The 21477-nt window shown below is 35.7% G+C and overlaps 1 protein-coding gene and 1 long non-coding RNA gene across 18 annotated transcripts in view; both read left to right on the forward strand.

Moving 5' to 3' along the window:
* The window catches only part of ANKS1B (ankyrin repeat and sterile alpha motif domain containing 1B), a 1111154-nt gene that overhangs the window by 362514 nt on the left and 727163 nt on the right, over positions 1 to 21477 (forward strand). The window lies entirely within an intron of this gene.
* LOC116592969 lies at positions 3655 to 20481 on the forward strand. The gene is made up of 3 exons (XR_004286677.1): positions 3655 to 3747; positions 6816 to 6824; positions 20470 to 20481. It is a non-coding gene; the product is annotated as an uncharacterized LOC116592969 (long non-coding RNA).

The following is a 21477-nucleotide window of genomic DNA, read 5'->3' on the forward strand; positions in this document are numbered from 1 at the left end:
TTTTTGATAAGTCTGGCCAGGGGTTTATCAATCTTATTAATTCTTTCAAAGAACCAGCTCATAGTTTTGTTGATTTGTTCAACTATTCTCTTGGTTTCTATTTCATTGATTTCTGCTCTGCTCTTTATTATTTCTCTTCTTCTGCTGTGTTTAGGCTTTCTTTGCTGTTCTTTCTCCAGCTCCTTTAGGGTTAGGTTGTGTACTTGAGACCCTTCCTGTTTCTTGAGACAGGCTTATTGCTATATATTTTCCTCTCAGGACTGCCTTTGCTGTGTCCCACAAATTTTGAACAGTTGTGTTTTCGTTATCTTTTGTTTCCATGAATTTTTTTCAATTTTTCTTTAATTTCCTGGTTGACCCAGTCATTCTTTAATAGGATGCTCTTTAGCCTCCATGTTTTTGAGTTCTTTCCAACTTTTCTCTTGTGGTTGAGCTCTAGCTTGAGAGCATTGTGGTCTGAAAATAGACAGGGAATGATCCCAGTCTTTTGGTACCAGTTGAGACCTGATTTGTGACCCAGCATGTGATCTATTCTGGAGAATGTTCCATGTGCACTAGAAAAGAGTGTGTGTTCTGAAGTTTGGGATAGAATGTTCTGAATATATCTGTGATGTCCATCTGGTCCAGAGTGTCATTTAAAGCCTTTATTTCCTTGTTGATCTTTTGCTTGGATGATCTGTCCGTTTCAGTGAGGGGGGTGTTAAAATCTGCTACGATTATTGGATTATTGTTGATGTGTTTCTTTGATTTTGTTATTAATTCATTTATGTAGTTGCTGCTCCCATGTTAAGGGCATAGATATTTAAAACTTTTGGATCTTCTTGTTGGACAGACCCTTTGAGTATGATATAGTGTCATTTTTCATCTCTTATTTTAGTCTTTGGCTTAAAATATAACTTATTTGATATAACGATTGCCACTGCAGCTTTCTTTTGATGTCCATTAACATGGTAAATTGTTTTCCACCCCCTCACTTTAAATCTGGAGGTGTTTTTGGGTCTCAAATGAGTTTCCTGCAGACAGCTTATCAATGGGTCTTGTTTTTTTTTGTTTTGTTTTGTTTTGGTTTTTTTAAATCCATTATGATACTCTGTGTCTTTTGACTGGGGGCATTTAGCCCATCTACATTCAGGCTGACTATTGAAAGATAGGAATTTAGTTCCATTGTATTATGCATAAGATTACTTTAATGTATATTGTTTCTGTTCCTTTCTGTTCTACTACTTTTAGGCTCTCTCTTTGCTTTGCAGACCCCATTCAATATTTCCTGTAGGAATGGGTTGGTGTTTGCAAATTCTTTTCATTTTTCTTTGTCCTGGAAGGTTTTTTTTTTTTTAATATTTCCTTCTATTTTCAATGACAGCCTAGCTGGATTTAGTATTCCTGGCTGCGTATTTTTCTCATTTAGTGCTCTGAATATATCATGGCAGTTCTTTCTGGCCTGCCAGGTCCCTGTGGATAAGCTTGCTGCCATCTAATATTTCTACTATTGTATGTTACATACTTCTTGTCCCAAGCCGCTTTCAGGATTTTCTCTTCGTTGCTAAGACTTGTAAGTTTTACTATTAGTTGACGGGGTGTGGACCTACTTTTATTGATTTTGCAGGGGTGTTCTCTGTGTCTCCTGGATTTTGATGCTTGTTCCCTTTGCCATATTAGGGAAATTCTCTATTATAATTTTCTCCAATATACCTTCTTCCCCTCGCTTTCTTTCTTCTTCATCTGGGATCCCAATTATTCTAATATTGTTTCATCTTATGGTATTGCTTATCTCTTGAATTCTCCCCTCATGGTTCCAGTAGTTGTTTGTCTCTCTTTTACTCAGTTTCTTTGTTTTCCATCATTTGGTCTTCTATATCACTAATTCTCTCTTCTGCCTCATTTATCCCAGCAATAATGACCTCCTTTTTAGATTGGACCTCAGTAATAACTTTTTATATTTTTATTTTTTTATTTTTATTTTTTATTTTTTATAAACATATATTTTTATCCCCAGGGGTACAGGTCTGTGAATCACCAGGTTTACACACTTCACAGCACTAGATTTTAGTTCTTTCATTTCTCCAGAAAGGAATTTTATTTCTCCAGAAGGAGATTCCCTAATGTCTTCCATGCCCTTTTCTAGCCTAGCGAGCACCTTGATAATTGTCATTTTGAACTCTAGTTCTGACACATTGCCAATGTCCATTTTGGTTAGGTCCCCAAACATTGGCACTGCCTCTTAATTATTTATTTATTTATTTGAGGTGAGTTTTTATGCCATGTCATTTTATCCATATAAGAATATATGAACAAGAGAATAAAATACTAAAAGGGTGGCAAACACCCCAGAAAAATATATGCTAACCAATTCAGAAGAGACCTGAAACTAGAGGCAGAAGAAAGTAGGAAACAAATAGAAATTAAAAAATAAAAAAATATATGTATAAATATACACATTAGACTGGTGAATTGAAGGGAGCCTCCCACTTGATTTTGGATGTATTCTGGTCTCTTAGAAGAAACTATCTCCCAAAATTTTAAAGAAAAAAATACTTACATATATACACAAAAATAAGGGTAAACACAATGAAGGGTTGGACTATGACTGTGAAGATGAAGATTTAAAAAAAGATTCTAAAAAAGGAATTGATAAGTTAGTTGGAAAAAGAAAAACAAAACAAAACAAAGCAAAAGAGGAGAGAATGTCTCAGGCTACAGACTAGAACAAAGCCCTGTGCTAGGTTTAGGGTATATTTTGATCTATTAGAAGAAATTGTATCCCAAAATTTAAAAAGAAAAAAAAATCCCCTATGTATCCAAAAAATAAGGTTAAATACAATGAAGGAACAAAATATGAATACAACAATGAAAATTTTAAAAAGACTTTTTAAAAAAGTTATTGCTAAGTTGAAATATTTAAACATTAAAAAAGGAAAGAGGAAAAGTTAAAAAATAGAAAAATTTAAAAAAATTAAAAAGCTTAACTTTGCAAGATTAAAGGATCATGGGGAAAATGCCATGAATTCTATTTGTTGCTCCCCCCTAGTTCTGGAGTTCCTCAGAGAACTTGTTGATCCGTGAACTTGCTCTTGGCTGGATGTTCTTGCTTATCTTCTGGGGGAGGGGCCTGTTGCAGTGATTCTCAAATGTCTTTGTCTAACTCGGAATTGCACTGCCCTTGCTAGGGGCCACACTAAGTAATCTGCTCAGGTTCCCTCTCAGGAGGTTTTGTTCACTGAACGCTTTCCATATAGCTTTGGAGGATGGGAGTGAAAGTGGCAGCTTCCCAGTCTCTGGCTCAGAGGAGCTGAGAGCTCGGGGTCCCACTCTGCAGTGCACCCTCATAGAAAAGCAATCACTCTTGTCTCCCTCGTCTCCAGCAGCACACCGTGCTCACCTGGCCTGTGACTGTTTCTATGTCTGGCACACAGTCCTGTTTGGAATCTCCAAACCCAGCTTCCTCCAAACATGTGTCCTCGCCACTCCTCCCAGAGAAGGAAGGAGGGGGTGTCTCAGGATCTTCCACTTGTGGGCTCTCTGCTTGAATAGCAATGGCCTGACTGTGCCTTGGATCATGGCTTATGGTAATCCTCACCTGAGGGCTCACTCTTTGGCTCCCACTCCGTATCTGTAGCTAGCTTCCTTACTCACATACCTGGCAGCTCTGTCACACTCAGATACCCCCCGGTCTTTCCTTGACCCTGCAGGTCCTGAGACAACACTGTCCCCACGAGGGCTCCAACCCCACTTAGCCTCTAGAGTGATGTTTCTCAGTGGATTATACTTCTAAAAGTTCTGATTTTGTGTCCGCTTCTCCACAGCTTGTCAGGAGCTGGCTCCTCCCCATTGCAGTCTGTCTTCCCATGGCTTTGGATCACTTCTCTGCATGTCCTACCTCCCATAAAGTGATCAATTTTCTGTTCCTAGAATTGTTGCTCTTCTTCTCTTCTATCTCCTGTTGAGTTTGTCGCTGTTTAGAATGATTTGATAACTATTTAGCCATAGTCTTTGGACCTAATGCTGTTTCAGTCTTCTCCTCTGCCATCTTGCTTCCTCTCAATTTCTATTGGTATTTTGATAGAGATTGTATTGAATCCATAGATTGCTTTAAGTAATATGGGCATTTTAACAGTACTAATTATTCTAATCCATGAGCATGGGATATCTTTCCATTTGTGTCACCTTTAATTTCTTTCATCAGTGTTACATAGTTTTCAGAGTATAGATCTTTCATCTCTTTGGTTAAGTTTATTCCTTGGCACTTTATTCTTGTCATTGTTAATGAGACTGTTTTCTTAATTTCTCTTTCTGTGGTCTTAGTGTATAGAAACACTACAGATTTCTGGGTATTAATTTAGTATCCTGCAACTTTACTGAGTTGTCATTTCTAACTTTTGTTTTTTTTTTAAAGATTTTATTTATTTATTTGACAGACAGGGATCACAAGTAGGCAGAGACACAGGCAGAGAGGAGGAAGCAGGCCCCCTGCCAAGCAGAGAGCCCGATGTGGGGCTCGATCCCAGGACCCTGAGATCATGACCTGAGCCGAAGACAGAGGATTAACCCACTGAGCCACCCAGGCGCCCCTCATTTCTAACTTAAAAATTTTTTTTTTTTTTTGGCGGGGTCTTTAGGGTTTTCTATATATGTTATCATGTCATCTGCAAATAGTGGCTGTTTTACTTCTTCCTTAACAATATGGATGCCTCATTTCTTTTTCTTGTGTGATTGCTGTTGTGAAGATTTCTAATACTACATTGAATAAAAGTGGGGAGAGTAGACATCCTTGTTTTGTTCTTGAAGAACAAAAGAAGGAAAAACTCTTCAGTTTTTTACCATTGAATATGATATTAAATATGGGTTTTTCATATATGTACTTTATTATATTGAAGTTTCTTCCATCTTAACCCACTTTTTTGAATATTCTTATCATGAATGGATGTTGAATTTTGTAAGACTTCTCTTATGGGAATTTTAACAAGTAGGCTTGATTTGCTTAGCACTATGTTCTCTTTCTGTATATAAGGCAACCTATTTGCTGTCTAAAAATTTTTATCTGAAAAATTTCCTTATTCATAAAGTGGAGATTATAATAATGAATGGAGATAATATGCCTAGCTTATGTTGTTATGATTTAAATGATATTGCATATTCAAAATATGCTGTAAGAATTAAAGTATAATACATATTTTATATTTGACATATGAAAATATAATTATTTGTATAAAGTTTTATACAAGTCTATAATTCCTATTATTATCACAGATAAGAGAATTATTGTAATGATAAAAGTACTTCCCTATATCTTAGTAATCTGAGATTTATAGTCTTACCACATGAATTTTTCCAATTTAATGTTACTTCAAAATCATATAACAGTATGAAATTTTATATTTAGTTTACAAGTCTGAAGTAGTTTCCTTGTTGAATAAGAATATGAACAGACACTTCTCCAAAGAAGACATTCAAATGGCTAGGAGACACATGAAAAAATGTTTATCATCATTAGCCATCAGGGAGAGTCAAATCAAAACCACATTGAGATACCACCTTACACCAGTTAGAATGGCAAAGATTAGCAAGACAGGAAACAACAGATGTTGGAGAGGATGTGGAGAAAGGAGAATCCTCATACACTGTTGGTGGGAATGCAATTGGTGCACCCACTTTGGAAAATAGTGTGGCGATTCCTTAAAAAATTAAAAATAGAGCTACATTATGACCCGGCAATTGCACTACTGGGCATTTACCCCAAAGATACAGATGTAGTGAAAAGAAAGGCCATATGTACCCCAATGTTCATAGCAGCAATGTACACAATTGCTAAACTGTGAAAGAGCCAAGATGCTTTTCAACATGATGAATGGATAAAGGTGTGGTCCATATATACAATGAAATATTACTCAGCTATCAGAAAGGATGAATACCTAACTTTTGTATCAACATAGAGGGACTGGAGAAGATTATGCTGAGTGAAATAAGTGAAGCAGAGAAAATCAGTTATCATATGGTTTCACTTACTTGTGGAGCATAAGGAATAACATGGAGGTCATTAGGAGAAGGAAAAGAAAAGTGAAGTGGGGGAAATTGGAGAGGGAGACAAACTATGAGAGACTGTGGATTCTGAGAAACAAACTGAGTGTTTTAGAGAGGAGTGTGTGGGGGGATGGGTGAGCCTGGTGGTGGGTATTAAGGAAGGCACATATTGCATGGAACACTGGGTGTGGTAAACAATGAATCTTGGAACACTGAAAAAAAAAAAAAGAACACAAATACCTAGAATGCAACACTTAAAACTTTGTACACCATGGTTAAAACTGAAATTTTTAAGCATTAGAGACTTTAACTATTGAATTTAACTTAATTATACACAAAATTATAAAATTGATTTGAATTATAAAATTGTGTGATATATTTGAATTATCAAGGTTTTCTTTAGAGCTGATTTGCAGAATGCCCACTAAATAGCCTGGCATAAGGTCAATCTTATGCCATTTCAGAAAATTTTAAAAAATGTAATATGGAAGACAGAACATGTATATTTGAAAACTTAAACTCTTATATAATAAGTTGCACTTATTTTCAACTTTTAGAAAAATTCCATTAACATTTTTATTTAATATTCAAGACTATTTTCATCCAATTGCTGAAAATTTTTATGATTTCTTCTTAATATTTAAAGTATAATATTAAGGGGCACCTGGGTGGCATAGTTGGTTGAATGTCCAACTCTTGGTTTTAGCTCAGGTTGTGATCCCATGGTCATGGAATGGAGCCCTGAGGGCTCTGTGCTGCGTGGAGTCTACTTAAGATTCTTTTTCTCTCTCCTTCAGCCCCTTCAGGTTGTGCTCTCTCTCTCTCTCTCTCTGTGAAATAAATACGTCTTTTAAAAAAGTATAATACTTAATTCCTAAACATTAGAATATAATAATTGTAAGGAACCTTTCATGGATAGAGAAACTGAGATCCAGAGAGGTTAAAGTGTTCAGTTCATAGAGCTAGTTATTGGCAAATCTAGTATTAGAATCTAATTTTCCTGATCGTAATCGTCTTTCATACTATTTTACTTTATACCACATTCTTCTCAAATTCATCATATTCCCTAAGGACTGGGTTCCACATGAATATTATGAATATTTGGATTTTATTTGCTTGTTTGTTTGGGGGTGGTCCAGAGAGCTAGATAAAATATTGTGAACATTCAGATTTCATGGGCTATTGGACTAACTCCTAATTCACACCACTTATGTGTTTGTTCTTAGAATGCTTCATTCCCTTCTTTTTGTGTCAGGTCCACGAAATCTTATTTATATAAGAATATTTAGGTACAATAATAACCTCACTATAGAAAGCCTTAGGGAAGTTGTATAATTATTGAAATGATCAAGTTCCTTTGAGAAAAATCATTTTCTGAGTGATGGTATTCCCCACTGATGGATCAAATCATTTCAAATAAATGAGACCTCAAAATTCAGAAAGACTTTCAAATGTAAACAAAGATAAGAAACATGCTTAGGTAGTATATATGGTCCCTTTTGTTTCCTCATCATAGCATCCTCAAATGTTGATTTGAGACTTAGAAATAATATGTTGTATATAGACTGAATGCCTGAGTCAGATACTTATTGTTATTCTAAGTTATTTTTTAATCATTATGAATATAAGATAGAATTGTTTTTGACTAAAATTTAAATAGCATAGGTGGAACCAGTTGTTGAGTCTTTAAGGTCTTTTTTAAGGGTTGAGGAGGAAGAAAGGTGTGGTGAGGTTAGATTTTAAAAACGTATCATAATAACTCAATGCATTGTTTTAAAAAACATTTAGAAAGTTGAGATTTACCAAACCCCCTCCCCCCAGCAACCCTCAGTTTGTTTTGTGAGATTAAAAGTCACTTATGGTTTGTCTCCCTCCCAATCCCATCTTGTTTCATTTATTCTTCTCCTACCCACACACTTATTTGTGGAACATAACAAATAGCATGGAGGACATGGGGACTTAGAGTGGAGAAGGGAGTTGGGGGAAATTGGAAGCGGAGGTGAACCATGAGAGACTATGGACTCTGAAAAACAATCTGAGGGTTTTGAAGGGACGGGGGGTGGGTGGTTGGGGTACCAGGTGGTGGGTATTATAGAGGGCACGGATTGCATGGAGCACGGGGTGTGGTGCAAAAATAATGAATACTGTTATGCTGGAAATAAAAAAAAAAAAAAAAGAAAGTTGAGATTTTATAATTACAATAATTTGCTTTTACATTATAAAGCCTTAATTATCTAAAAGTTTGTATAATGCACAGAAGAGCTGCTTATTATATTTTAATAGGAAATGTAAATTTCTTAAAATCTCTTAAAATATAAATTCAGTTTGCAATAACATGTGCAGTTTGCTTTTAAGGAAAGCCTCAGCAATTTCTAAAAATAAATTTGAGAATTACTTGGCAAGATGCCTAACAAGCTCTATTTAATCTGCTTTGAAAAACGTGATTTTTTTCATATTTTGATAAATTTGCCTAACATTAGCAGAAAAGAATTTAGATATATTACTAAGCCTATATTAAAAATCGATCATTAAAGTATTATGCATTATATATACTTTTATAAAGTATGTGCATATACTTTTATAAGACATATTAACACCCAATTTTGTTATTGAAAGTTCAAATATATGCAGAAGCAGAGAATAATGAACTTTCATGTACAGATCATCCAGCTTCATCAGTGATCAACATTTTGCCAATTTTGTTTGATTTATCCTTTCCCTTTTTTTGAAGCAAACCCCAGACAACAATATTAATAATTACTAATTAATATCATTCACTATATATATCACATAGTTAATATAACCTGCTGAATCTTTACATAATCATGTGAATGAAAGATTCAGAAGTGGAAAATAGATTTGCAGCAGAGGGCTCACACCATTTCTGGTTCCTTGCTAAACAACAGCAAAAGTAGTGTTCAAGGTTTAAGAATCCTTACTTTGTAATCCCTGCAAGAGCAATCTAATAGTGTGTGTGTGTGTCATGTGTATCTGTGTCCTAATGGGGAATGATGATGGTAATTCTTTATGAGAGGTTAAGCAACATACCCTGCAACATTGTTGCTGGATGGGATTCCCTGGGAAACCAGCTCCCAACAATGACTAGGGTATGGGAGGCTTATATAGAATACTGTTGAGATCAGCATTTGTGAAAGGGAAGATAAGAAAGGAGGCAGGACTGGACAGAGGGAGAAGTTGAGATGGTAAGCTGTTTTAACAGAGATCTCAGCCAACACTCTGGAAAATTCTAATCAAGGATGATGGACCTTTTGATCAGTCACTGAGGGCTAGTCCCCCTGGAATGGGGTGGACAGTGGGTGAGAAGGCTCTCCTCAGCCAAGGCAGTCCTCATAAGGGCTAACAACAAGTAACTTTTCATCAGCAACACTCTCAACAGCTTGGAGAATAGACCCATTCTCCCTGAAGTGGAATCTGGGAAGCACATCAGAGCATGCCCACCAAACATTTGTTAGCAGGAAAATGTGTTCCCATATTTTAGGTTTTTCCTAAGTAGAAAGTTATTAAGTGCTTTTATATACCAGGTATTTTACATACATTATCTTTAATCTTTACATCAACTCTGTAAGACAGCTATTATTATTTTCAAGATAAGTATTCTGAGAGAGGAGGTGGCTTCTCCAAGTTTACACAGCTGGTAGACATAGAAGAATTGAGATTTCAACCAAATTCTGACTCCCAGCTCTTTCCACCAGGCAGCACAGCTGCTAGCTGTACTACTCTGTCTGTACCTATAATTAAAGCTCTCAGACAGTATATCCATTATTCCTTTACTTTTTGCTTTTATCTACTAGTTAGGTTAACAATGTATGTTTTTAAAATTTAAAGTCTTGTTTATTTAAGACATTCTAAACCTTTTGAAATTCAAGTGAAACAATTCAAGGTTGAGTAGATTTCCTGAGCAGGTTAGAGCATATTCCCTATATTTCTTTAGAGCTTTATTGAAACCTAGGAGATAAAAACAAACAAATAAGCAAAGCCCTCCAAAAAACTAACTAAAGACATATTAATGTCTCTGTGATGATTTTTCTTTTGGATTTGTGCTGCTTTGGAGAAGAGATACTAGATGATTGGTATGAATCATTGTAACCATTATTCCTAGCCTTTCAAGCTACTGAATGGAAATAGGAGAAGCTGAGTTCTATTCATGAATCCTCCAGTATTCCTTTCTAAATGATCTAGAGAGAGCCACTTAACCCACTGTACGCTTTGGTTTTCTTACTTGAAAATGACTGTAATGATATCTACCTTTTGCTTACCTTATTTATTTATTTTTCTGCCAAAGACATTTGCTTATTTAATAATAAGTAATAATTTAAAAAATATGAACATATAAGTGTGTGTTGTCTCCCCCCTCCCTGCGTGTTTTTTTTTTTCTTTTTCAATCTCAGTGTAGGTCACATACAGTGTTCTATAATTTCAGGTGTGCAATATGGTGATTCAACAATTCTATATATTGCTCAGAGCTTATCAAGATAATTCCCTTACTTTAAATGACAATTATATGAATAGATTAGATGCTTTTTTAATGCTTTGAAGGAACTCCTTAAAACATGCTTCTTCTTTTTTTTTTTTTTTAAAGATTTTATTTATTTATTCAACAGAGAGAGAGAGATCACAAGTAGGCAGAGAGGCAGGCAGAGAGGGGGAAGCAGACTCCCGGCTGAGCAGAGAGCCCAATGCAAAGCTTGAGCCTAGGACCCTGAGATCATGACCTGAGCTGAAGGCAGAGGCTTTAACCCATTGAGCCACCAAGGTGCCCCAACACATGATGCTTCTTAACACATTCTGTTAGCTAATCAAATTTGTTAAGTACTATTCCTCTCCTAATTTTCTTAAAGAATATAAAATATGTAGAAATAAATTGAAAATAAAACATTATAAGCAAACTTACTAATACATTACTGAACATTTTTTCAGCAGCCAAATGAACTGAGTGAGTTTGAATATTAGGAAGGCATTGGAAAGGTATGGTAAATAGAATAATGGCCCTCAAAGATGTCCATATCCTAATTCTCAAAACCCTTGAAATGTTACCTAACATGACGAAAAGGGTCTTTGTAAACATGATTAAGCTAAGGATTTTGAGATGGGAAAATTCTGGGTTATTTAGGTAGGCCCAGTGTAATCACAAATATCCTTGTAAAGTGGAGATAAGAATATCAGAATATGAGAGAGATTTGAGAATGCTATGCTGATGGCTTTGAAGGTAGAGGAAGGGACTATGAGCCAAGAAGTGCAGTTCACTTTTAGGAGCTGGAAAGGCAAGACAATAGATTCTTCTGGAGCCTACAGAAGGAATGCAGTGCTAATGACACTTTGAATTTAGTCCAGTGAGACTTCTGACTTTTAGAACTATAAATAATAAATTTGTGTTTCTTTAAAGCCAATAAATTATGATAATTTGTCATAGCAGCAGTGATAAATTAATGCAATAGGACTATCATTTCATTTAACCTGTGTATCTTTGTCTATATGAAATAGGTTGTTCTTGTTGTCAGGTCTGAGAACCACACCTGGAAGGAGGAGGTGGGCTAGGGTGTGTGTGCCTCAGGTTGCCTTAAAGTCCTTTGCCCCTTTCTAGATTAAAGGCAGTCTCAGTTGATAAACTCTTTTCTAGAAGGTTTCTCTGCCATTTCTTGATAAACTAAATTGTAGGAATGAGCAGTTATGTTCCTTTAATAATTACTTAGTAAAGCCTTCCCATTAAGGCTTCTGTTTGGCTAAGACCTCAGGATGATTAGTTCCTCTTTAGTGTGTCATTGTCTTGGTCCTGATGCCTTTGTCTATCCTGAATGTCTGGATGGAAACCTCTCTTCCTCTTCTGAATGTCTCCTGTTGCTTTATACCAAGAATCCTTTAGAAATCTCTTTATCTTCTTTCTTTGGAAAATTTCTACTACCAACGTTCTCTTCTGTTAAACCAAGGTTGTTTAGCATCACTTGGAAAAGTCATACAACCACAAAGATGTGTTTAAGGAAAACTTTATGATGTATAAGTAACTATGTGTGGGCTAGGGTGTGTGTGCCTCAGGTTGTGTATGTATGTATATGTGTGTCATGATGGGGGAGTGGAGAGTGACATAATAATTTTCTTCCTAACTCAAAGATATATATATATATATATATATATATATATAGTAATTTTCAGATATAACCGAAGCCCCTAATCAGTTGACTTTAAGTTAATCAAGAAAGATTAACTCAGGTCAAGTTAATCTTGACCTAAACACATGAGCTCTTTAAAGAGAGAAATTCTCCTACTGGCCTAGAAGAAAGCAAAGACTCATGTTGCAAATTGCTTATGAATAGGGGAGAAGCATCTGTAGAAACTGAAAACCTCAGTCCTAGAGTTGCAAGAAATCAAATTCTTCCAGTTACCTGAATGAGCTTAATAGAGAACCCTAAGCTCTAGATGAAAATCATGGAACTATAGCCCAGCTGATACTCTGAATGCAGTGTTGGAGGGGCAGAGCAGAAAACTGATTTAAGCCATGCCCATACCTCTGAGTCACAAAAACTGAAAGAAAATAATTGAGTGTTGTTTTAAGGCACTAAGTCTGTTGTAATTTGCTACATAGTAATAGAAAAGTAGTATAGATATTGGTACCAAGAGAGGTGTACTGCTATAACATATACCTAAAATGTAGGAGTGACTTTGGGACTGGGCAATAGACAGAGTCCATTGGAAAAAAAAAATTGAGGAGCATAGTAGAGAAAGGATGAATCACGGTGAACACTCTTTGAAACCTGGATTTTGAGAAGACGTCCTTGAAGGGCTTAGAAGTGAGGAGCAGGTTATAAGAAATGGAAGGAAGAGGTATCCTTGTTATGTGTTGGTAGAAATATTAATGAAACTGTATAATATATGAAATACTGTGAAATATAAATTTGCATATATAGCTGAGGAGATTTCCAACAAAGTTTCAAAGATACCACCTGATTGCAGTAATCTAAGTAAGCATAGATTCTGGTTGGTTGTGCTAAAAATAGAAATGGGTTAGGAATTAGTGCAAGAAGTGGTTCATGTAAGGAATATTAGTGGTCAGATAACAAAAATGTACCATTGTCAGGATAAGAATTAATTGTGCTTATATTTTTATTCTGGTTACAGATGTAGATTAAAATAATGTATATTTAACACTACAGAAATAGAAAATAGAGAAAAATGCCAGTCCATCTTATACATCATGGATGACGCTAACATGAATTCTTTCAATTTTCCTCTGGTTTTCTTTTTTTGTATACACATATATATTAGTGAATTTTATTATTTATTTACATAAAATTGAAATAATTTTAGATATAGCTTTGTAACTCATTTTCTTTCACTAAGTAATTTGGAGCATCTTTTTGTATCAGTACACATATATCTATCCCATTCTAATTATATTGTATATATATATTAAAATGTATATGTCTGTTCTGCTAGTCATGAGTGCAATTTGACTCTTCTCAATATTTGGCTTCATAAATAGTACTGTAGTAAATATTTCTGTGTGTGCATTTTGGCATTATTTTGTGAACTCAGCAATTCCACAGATAGGTATGAATTTTAGAGAAACTTTAGTTGCGCATTGTAATAGTAAAAACAAACAAACTTGTAGCAAACCAAATTTCCATTTTTGGGGAACTAGATGAATAAATGATGAAATACCAATATCTAGAAGACTATAAAGCTTATAAGCATAACAAATCAATAAACCTCAGTTATTCCATCTAGAAAATGAACATATCTTTCAAACATGATTTTGAGTGACAAAAAACAAGTGACAGAATGGTAAGTACCTTATGATACCAATTATGTGGTTTTAAAAGCACATAAACAGTATAGTACTGTATTGTTTATGTACAAATACACAGTAAAAGTATAAAAAGATGAGTGGAAAACATATAATGACTTTATTTTAAAGGTCAGAAGGAGGCAGAGAGATGGGATCTAGGTAAAGTTCTAAGCGTACTGCGCCTGATTAGGGGACACTTTTTTCTTAAGATATCACAGGAATCTGTGTTTTACTTCAAAAGAGAATGTGTAACTATGAGAAAAGAAAAGCATGTCTATAGAAGCAGTGTTATAGTAAACATGTTCAGATATTTCACTTAAACAGTGTTACACTGTGCTTGGAGATTTTTGGAAATTAATATCACAGAAACAAGGAAAATAAGAAATATGAACTCATAGTACTTTCACAGTCAATTAGAGATCAACCACTTTTCCAGAAACAAGATGTTAAACATGAAGCCATCTTCCAGCCTGTAAGAGCAACAAGATTAGGTAGATATGGCTCAGCTTTGAACTATTTTTCAGTATTTTTATAAGGTGTTTTTTATTTTTAAATTAATTTTATTTTTAATTAATTTATTTTTTAATTAATTGTCTATTTCAGGGATACATGTTTGTGAATCATCAGTCTTACACAACTCAAAAGCACTCACCATAGAACATACCTTCCCTAATGTCCATCACCCAGCCAACCCATTCCTCCCACTCCCTCCCCTCCAGAAAGTTTGTTTCTTGAGGTTAAGATTGAGTCTCTTATGATTTGTCTCCCTCCCCAGTCCCATCTTGTTTAATTTTTCCCTCCTTTCCCCCTAATAACCTCCCACCCTGCCTCTCAAATTCCTTATATCAGAGAAATAATATGATAATTGTCTTTCTCTGATTGACTTCTTTTGCTTAGAATAATACCCTCTAGTTCCATCCACATTGTTGCAAAAGGCAAGATTTTGAGTTTTTTTGATGGTTGCATAGTATTACATTGTATATATATATCACATCTTCTTTATCCATTCACCTGTTGATTGGGTATCTAGCCTCTTTCCATAGTTTGGCTATTGTGGACATTGCAGTTATAAATATTTGGGTGTATGTGCTCCCTCAGATAACTACATTTGTATTTTTAGGGTAAATACCCTAATAAATGTTTATTATATTTATAATAAATTTATTTAAATTTATTTATTCCTAGGTATCTTATGATTTTGGATGCAATTATTAATGGGATTGACTCCTTAATTTCTCTTTCTTCTGTCTTGCTCTTGGCATATAGAAATGCAACTGGTCTTTATGCACTGATTTTATATCCTGATAATTTACTGAATTCCTGTATGAGTTCTAGCAGTTTTGGAGTGGAGTCTTTTGGGTTTTCCACATAAAGTATCATATCATCTGCAAAGAGTGAGAGTTTGACTTCTTTGCTGATTCAGGACGCCTTTTATTTCTTTTTTGTTGTCTGTTTGCTAAGGCTAAGACTTCTAGTGCTATGTTGAATAGCAGTAGTGATAGTGGACATCCCTGCTATGTTCCTGATCTTAGGGGAAAAGTTCTCAGTTTTTCCCCATTGAGAATGGTATTCGCTGTGGGTTCTTCATAGATGGCTTAGATGATATTGAGGTATGTACTCTCTATCCCTACACTGTGAAGAGTTTTGATCAAGAAAGGATGCTGTACTTTGTCAAATGCTTTTTCAGCATCTATTGAGAGTATCATATGGTTCTTGTTCTTTCTTTTATTAATGTATTGTATCACATTGATTGATATGTGGATGTTGAACCAACCTTGCAACCCTGGAATAAATCCCACATGGTCGTGGTGAATAATCCTTTTAAGGTACTGTTGGATCCTATTGGCTAGCATTTTGGTGAGAATTTTGGAATCCATATTCATCAGGGATATTGGTCTATAATTCTCCTTTTTGATGGGGTCTTTGTCTGGTTTTGGGATCAAGGTAGTGCTGGCCTCATAAAATGAGTTTGGAAGTTTTCCTTCCATTTGTATTTTTTGGAACAGTTTTAGGAGAAGAGGTATTCATTCTTCTTTAAATGTTTGGTAGAATTCCCTGGGAAGCCATCTGGCTCTGGGCTCTTGTTTGCTGGGAGATTTTTGATGACTGCTTCAATCTCCTTACTGCTTGTGGGTCTGTTCAGGTTTTCTATTTCTTCCTGGTCCAGTTTTGGTAGTTTATATGTCTCTAGGAATGCACCCATTTCTTCAAAGATTGTCAAATTTGCTGGCATATAGTTGCTTATAATATGTTCTTATAATTGTTTGTATTTTTTTGCATGTTGGTTGTGATCTCTCCTCATTCATTCATTATTTTATTTATTTGGGTTTCTTTCTCTTTTCCATTTGATGAGTCTGGCCAGGGGTTTATCAATCTTAAAATTCCTTCAAAGAACCAGCTCCTACTTTTGTTGATCTGTTTTACTGTTCTTTTGGTTTCTATTTCATTGATTTCTGTTCTGATCTTTATTATTCCTTTTCTCCTACTGGGTTTAGACTTTCTTTTCTTTTCTTTTCTTTCTCTAGCTTCTTTAGGTATAGGGTTAGGTTATATACTTGAGACCTTTCTTGTTGCTTGAGATAGGTTTGTATTGCTATGTACTTCCCTCTTAGGACTGCCTTTGCTGGATCCAAAGGTTTTGAAGAGTTGTGTTTTCATTTTCATTTGTTTCCATGAATTTTTTCAATTTTCTTTAATTTCCTGGTTGACCCAGTCATTCTTTAGTAGCATGCTCTTTAGCCTCTGTGTATGTGAGTTCTTTCCAACTTTTCTCTTGTGGTTGAGTTCTAGCTTCAGAGTATTGTGGTCTGAAAATATGCAGGAATGATCCCAGTCTTTTGGTACCAGTTGAGAACTGATTTGTGACCCAGGATGGGATCTATTCTGGAGAATGTTCCATGTTCACTAGAGAAGAATGTGTGTTCTGTTGCTTAGGGATGGAATGTTCTGAATATATCTGTGTTGTCCATGTGGTCTAATATATCATTTAAAGCCTTTAATCTTATTGATCTTTTGCTTAGATGATCTGTCCATTTCAGCCAGACAGGGTATTAAAGTCTCCTACTATTATTGGATTGTCAATGTGTTTCTTTGATTTTGTTATTACTTGATTTATAGGGTTGGCTGCCCCCATGTTAGGGGCATTAATATTTAAAATTATTAGATCTTCTTGTTGGACAGACCCTTTGAGTATGATATAGTGTCTTTCTTCATCTCTTATTACAGTCTTTGACTTAAAATCTAATTTATCTGATATAAGGATTGCCACCCCAGCTTTCTTTTGATGTCCATTAGCATGGTAAAATTTTTTCCACACTCTCACTTTAAATCTGGAGGTGTCTTCGGGTCTCAAATGAGTTTCTTGCCAACAGCTTATAAGTGGGTCTTGTTTGTTTTTGTTTTTTTTAATCTATTCTGATACCCTGTGTCTTTTGATTGGGGCCATTAGCCCATTTACATTCAGGGTAACTATTGAGAGATATGAATTTAGTGCCATTGTATTGCCTGTAAGGTGACTGTTTCTGTATATTGTCTCTGTTCCTTTCTAGTCTACTACTTTTTGGCTCTCTCTTTGCTTTCAATATTTTCTGTAGGGCAAGTTTGGTGTTTGCACATTCATTTAGTTTTTGATTGTCCTGGAAGCTTTTTTTTTTTTTTAAAGATTTTATTTATTTATTTGACAGAGAGAGAGAGATCACAAGTAGGCAGAGAGAGAGGCAGAGAGAGAGAGGAAGGGAAGCAGGCTCCCTGCCTAGCAGAGAGCCCGACGCAGTGCTCGATCCCAGGACCCTGGGATCATGACCCGAGCCAAAGGCAGAGGCTTTAACCCACTGAGCCACCCAGGTGCCCCTGTCCTGGAAGATTTTTATCTCTCCTTCTGTTTTCAAGGACAGCCTAGCTGGATATAGTATTCCTAGCTGCATATTTTTCTCATTTAGTGCTCTGAATATATCAAGCTAGTCCTTTCTGGCCTGCCACATCTCTGTGGATAGGTCTGCTGCCAGTCTAATTTTTCCACTCTTATATGTTACAGACCTCTTGTCCTGAGCAGCTTTCAGGATTTTCTCTTTGTCACTGAGACTTGTGAGTTTTACTATTATATGATGGGGTGTTTACCTATATCTATTGATTTTGAGGGGGGGTTTCTGGGCCTCCTGGATTTTGATGTTTGTTCCCTTTGCCATATTAGGGAAATTCTCTACTATAATTTGCTTCAATATACTTTCTGACCCTCTCTTTCTTTCTTTCTTTCTTCCTTCCTTCCTTCCTTCCTTCCTTCCTTCCTTCTTCAGGGATCTCAATTATTCAAATATTGTTTTGTCTTATAGTATCAGTTATCTCTTTAACTCTCCCTTTTTGGCCCAGTAGTTGTTTATCTCTCTTTTCTCAACTTCTTTATTCTATCATTTGGTCTTCGATATCACTAATTCTCTCTTCTGCCTCATTTATAATAACAGCAATTGCCTACTTTTTTTTTCTTATTAAAATTAGGGATTCAATTTTATTTGTAGCAAAAGTTGGGAAATTCTAACAGGCTTAGCTTCCTTTTCCTAAAGTCTGGCCCACAAGGAATAATGTTCTGTATCCCAAAAACTATTTTGCTAATAACACTTTGATTAACAAACTTGTGTACTTCTCTATGCACAAAGCAAAATTCCATTAGCCAAAAAGCACTTGATATTTTTGGGAAAAAGAGCAAAGAATAATAACTTTTCTTTCCTCTGAGTCTAACAGCTCATTTACAGGCTGGATGATTTTTTTTAAAATTTATTTTCAGCATAACAGTATTCATTATTTTTGCACCACACCCAGTGCTCTATACAATCCATGCCCTCTATAATACCCACCACCTGGTACCCCAACCTCCCATCCCCCCTGCCACTTCAAACCCCTCACATTGTTTTTCAGCATCCAAATTGCCTCCTTTTTTGATTGAACCTCAGTAATAGCTTTTTAAATTTCAACTTGGTTAGATTTTAGTTCTTTTATTTCTCCAGAAAGGGGTTTTATTTCTTCAGAATGGGATTCTATAATATATTCCATGTGTTTTTCTAGCCCAGCTAGCACCTTGATAATCATAATTCTGAACTCTAGTTCTGACATATGCCAATGTCTGTATTGATTAGGTCCCTAGACATCAGTACCGCCTCTTGTTCTTTTTTTTGAGGTGAGTTTTTCTGCCTTGTCATTTGATCCAGAGAAGAGTAGGTGAATGAGAGAACAAAATACTAAAAGGATAGCAATGACCCTAGAAAAATATACACTTACCAAAGAGACTCAAAGCAGAGGAAGCAAGGATAAAAAAATCTATATCTATATCTATACCTAATCTATAACTATATATTATTTATCTGGTGAATAAAACAAAGCCACATACTTTATTTGGGATGTATTTTTGTCTCTTAGAGAAAATGCATCCCAGAATTTTAAAGAAAGAAAAACATACATATACAAAATTAAGGGTAAACACGATGAAGGGATGGAATATGACTGTAAAGATGAAAATTAAAAAAAGATTTTAGAATAGGAATTGATAAGGTAAGAAGTTGGTTGAAAAAAAGAAAAGAGAATGTGATTAGGCTGGAGACTAGATCAAAGCCATACACTAGATTTAGGGTATATTTTGATCTGTCAGAAGAAACTGTCCCAAAATTTTAATGAAAGAAAACTTATATGAATACAAAAAAATAAGGTTATAATGAAGGGATAGAATATGACTATAACAATGAAGGGATAGAATATGCCTATAACAATGAAAAATTTAAAAGATTGCTTAAAGGGTTTGATAAGATAAAATAGTTAAGAAGGTTAAAACAGAAAAGGGGAAAAATAAAAAAAAATAGACTAAGAAAAAATAAAATTTGAAAATTTTTAACTTTGAAAGACTAAAGAATCATGGGGAAAAAGCCATGAACTCTATGTGCTGTATTCCCCTAGCTCTAGAGTTTTCCATTTCTCGTTGATCCATAAATGTGGTATTGAATGGATGTTCTTGCTGATCTTCTGTGGGATGGACCTGTTACAGTGATTCTCAGATGGTTTTGCCTGAGGCAGAATTGCACCTTCCTTGCCAGGGGCCAGGCTAAGTAATATGCTAGGGTTTGCTCTTGGTGGTTTTTGTTCCCTGAATGCTTTCTGTATAGCTTTGGAGGAGGAGAATGAAGATGGTGGCCTCCCAGTCTCTTAGCTCAGGGCCCAACTCCTCAGTGTGCCCTCAGAGAAAAGCAGTCAATCCCTCCCATTTCCCTGGTCTCTGGCTGCACTCAAAGCTCACCCAGCCTGTGACCAAGCATTTCTATTTCTGGTGCACAGACCCATTGGGAGTCTCCAAACCCAGCAGATCCCTGAAGTATGCTACCATGGCACTCCTTCCAAAGAAGGGTGGAGGGGGTCTCTCTGTATCTGTCAGTTGTGGAGTCCCTGCTTGGAGAGCATTGGCCCAATTGTGCCTCGAATTGCAGTTTAAGGTAACCTTGAACTGAGAGCTCCTTCCTCAGCTCTGTCTCTACAGCAGCTTCCCTGCTCTGATACCTTGGAGGTCTGGCACACTCACACACCTCCAGTGTTTCTGCGACCCCATGGGTCCTGAGACCACACTGTCTCTGTGAGGGTTCCATCTTGTGCTTAGCCTCTGGAGTGATATCCCTCAGTGGAGCAGACTTCTAAAAGTTCTGACTTTTTGCTCCACTGCTCTACTGCTTGCTGGGAGCCAGCCCTGTCTGTCTTCCCATGTGTTGCCTTGGATTCACTTCTCTGCATGTCCTACCTTCTGGAAAATGGTCACTATTTGTTCCTAGGATTGCTGCTATTCTTGATTTCCTGTTGAGTTTTTAGGTGTTCAGAATGGTTTGGTAATTATCTAGCTGAATTTCTGGGACCCAATGAAATTGAGGTCTCCTACTCCTCCACCATCTTGCTTCTTGCTCCTCTTTAAATATTTTTGTAACCAATATTGTTCCTTCCTTTTCTGAGCTACTGAAAAATTTAGTTGAGCTTTACGTCATATGCTCTTTCCCTTTGCAGTTACTTTGAGTCTTGCATTTAATTCTCGAATCAGTTTTAAAGTTCTCTACAGTTGGAGATTTTATTTTATACTTTTGATATTATAATCATGTACCTCTATATGATTTTTATTTCAAAACTTAAGCAATAGTGTTTGTCTTTAACCACCTGAGATTTTCTCTTTGTTTTCGGTGATGGTAGGCATCTCAGTATTATAAAAAGATCTCAGACTTTCATTATTAACTTTGTTATTTGAAGAGGTTTTTTTGTTTTTTTGTTTGTTTTTGTTTTTGTTTTTAATCTTGCAGAACCTATTCTTTTGAAAGCAAGGATAATAAAATCTACCTTATTAAGAGATGGTTATTTAAAGACTAAGTAAGAAAACAACTGTAAATCACTAAGTTAATATAGTGCCTATAACACTGTAGGCTTTCAACAAATGCTAGTTCTCGTTTCCTTTCCCCCTGTTTCCCCAAACTGAAAATAATAACATTAATTCTACATGATTGTTTTAATGAATTATTTATACATAAGTACTTTAGGTGGGTACTAATAGTACCCATCTGCTTACCTGGTTGAGGCAAGAAGGGAGGTCCAGAACAAGTGTTTGAGAGAAGCATTTTTTTAATGTGCAGAAAGCAAGTTCCAGAATATTG

Source organism: Mustela erminea, chromosome 6, assembly GCF_009829155.1.
Source record: "Mustela erminea isolate mMusErm1 chromosome 6, mMusErm1.Pri, whole genome shotgun sequence".
NCBI classification, from domain to species: domain Eukaryota; kingdom Metazoa; phylum Chordata; class Mammalia; order Carnivora; family Mustelidae; genus Mustela; species Mustela erminea.